This window comes from Styela clava, chromosome 9, assembly GCF_964204865.1.
Source record: "Styela clava chromosome 9, kaStyClav1.hap1.2, whole genome shotgun sequence".
Classification (NCBI taxonomy): Eukaryota; Metazoa; Chordata; class Ascidiacea; order Stolidobranchia; family Styelidae; genus Styela; species Styela clava.
The window spans coordinates 20819054-20821944 of record NC_135258.1 but is presented as its reverse complement, the minus strand read 5'-3'; positions in this window follow the sequence as shown (position 1 = coordinate 20821944).

Here is a 2891-nt window from a genome sequence, read left to right as displayed (position 1 = left end):
GTATTCCACTTAAATACAATACAAATATTTTAAAATAACTAATACTTTAATATACACGGTTAATATAGTATTTCATATACTGTGCCAATATGTTATTACTGTTTCATAACATATTGTACTATTTACATGGAAGAATACTTGTGAAAATTGGTGCAAATACTGTTACGTCATAGAGAAAAAATACCAACGGGTTGAAATGAGATCAGCTGTGTTGCCCCGAGGTGATGAAATTAGACTACTGACGTTCGATCTGCGTTTGTGATCGCACGTTCGACGTCGACTGAGGAGAATTCCTTTTCAGTGACGTTCGCATATTGATTTAGACTCCAGAAGCCTAGTATGTTGAAAGATATGTTAAATACGTAGTTGCAAAATATACATTGAAATCCATTCACTTATAAAAAGTGGCTTAAACTACCAATTTAACTTAACGTTTTGTTGTAGGTTTGGTCATACTGCGGCTTGTGAATTTTTTACTTTCTATATTATAAATAGCAGCTAAATTTTTGTGGAATATATTTTTCACTTCATGCACTCGAAACAATTGTGCGTTTAGCTATTTTTTTTAGCCATGATTATGCAGAGGGATAAACAAAGAAATTCAGTATCCGTATTCCATCGCTGAAATAGAGGCAGACGTATCAGAGAATTACGTTTTATTTTCATTCGTTATGTCAAAATGAGTAACTAATTTGCCATGGTGTTATTTTCTAGTCGTAACCGGATAAAAATTTAATTAGTATGACACACTCACGTGAAGTTATAATGGCGAACTATGATAAAGAAATGCGCCTATGATTTGATAACATACATAACTTGCGAATTGATTATATGCATTATCCTGACAGCCAACATTCGAAAAACGCTGGTAATTTACAGAATAAACGATGTCAAATCCCAAAACAGAAAATTTGTTTTAATAAAATCATTTCATGTTTGAAGTACATATATATTATCTCTGCACATCCTACAAAAAAAAAATTCTCCAAATATTCATTACAAAAAATAAAATACCATCCTTACACAAAAAGCATCTAATATGAATTCGACTCAAAAGTTAGATTTCACGAGTGTCCACTTGTGAATAAAAAATATTGGAGCTATGCTACAAAATGCGTATTTGGCGGTTATTAGGTCTCAGTGGCGTAACAGTTATCTTATAAGAAAGACGATAATAATTCATTATCGCGGAACGATTGCAACAATGCGTATGACACATGTGTGGCGTGGGCAAAAAAAAAGTTCATTACCCTATTAGGCTGTGATAGACTGAGCTAAAATTTGCAACCAGTACTTTCAAATAACAGGTTCTTGCATAATTTCAATCATGCTGATGGTTTAAAACATGTAGGCCAGTTTCTCACGAAACTACTCTTAAAATAGACATCAAAAATTTTGCAATAATGAAGTGGAAAGAGAATTTTTCTGAGATCAGAGGTCGGGAAACAGCCATTCTCCATTATATTATTTTCTTTGTATTTAATTGAAATTTCCTAAGCACTGGATTTTTTCAACACGGATATTATCATTGTGAGAGCGTTGACCGATAGGGTTTTGTTTTTTATCAATTCTAAAGAAAACATCTTGTTTCAAAACAAGGGCTTGTTTTTTCGGGTTTATTTAAAAATGCCCCCCTGGCCGTAAAAAATAGATTTTGATATAATGATTCATAGTAGGTTTTGCTGTGATAGTTCTGGAGGAAAAGAATCAAGCGCACCTTCCCATTGAACTGTTTTAATGTCATTCAATAGATGAACGCTTGATATACCGCGTTGTTATTTGCTTTCATTTCTTTAGTGGACCGAGGGTCATCAGAAAAATTGCAAGGGGGCCGTTACGCATAATTTTTCAAAAAGTTTGAGAACCACTGATATAGCTCAAGAGCCCAATACAATCCAAAAGCATTTGGATCAAGGGCAGCCTCCGACAAAACAAGTGCGTTACGATAATGAGAAATATACTCAGATTGACGGCAACCTACAAATTTGGACGATGAGCCGTCCTAGCCTAGGCTATGCTTATTGTAAGACCGCGAATATTGACCGTGACCAGCGTGAATATTTGATAATGAGCCTATTCATCTTATCTTACGAGTATTACTCAATCTCGCAACGCGCGTTTCTCACCGTTAGAGCAGTATAGCTATCGGCAAATCCTCGCGGGTTCGTCTGATGTGGACGAGTTCAACAAACATTGAGGTGTATATGATAGGCCTCTATGTTCTCAAAGTGCTCCAGGGCTCCGTGAGAAAAACTTAGGGGTTCGGACAACGGTGAGGCTGCCAAAGATGATGCGGCCCATCGGAAGCACTCAAAAGTATGAAGAGTTATGTCGCCCCATTGCTCTTGCCACTTGCAAGATGGTGGAGTTCTGAGCATTTGTAGTTGGTTCCCCTGGCAGTTTTGCCGTTGGGAACCAGACTGCTCTTCGTGCATTTGGGTGTGACCGGGGGTGCCGCTACAGCGGTCTCCCGTAACTGTGTCAGGAACTCCATCCGGGGTTCCCATCGCGTCTGGATGGCCTGATGTGGACTTCCTCACAGTGTCGCCTGACACAGCCTCTTTTGTGACACTGAATTTTTCTGTGTCTTATTTTCTTCTTCTTCCTTCTTGGTTATGCTTGCGAGCTTGCATGTGTGTTTGGTAATTAAATTGGTCATACTCGCCCGATCGATTCCCACTAGTGGTTTCCCTGGGTCGTTTGATCTCTTTGCTCGTTAAATTTAGTCCACTAATCCCGTGGCTCAAAATTAGTTTGTTTGTATTTTATTCCTTTCTCCACCACTTACCTGCACAAACTCACGCTTGGCGATGGCCTTGGACCCACCTGGATGCCATATATACTAGTGTATACGGCTTGCCTTAATTATCCTAATTTTAATTTGCAGGTAT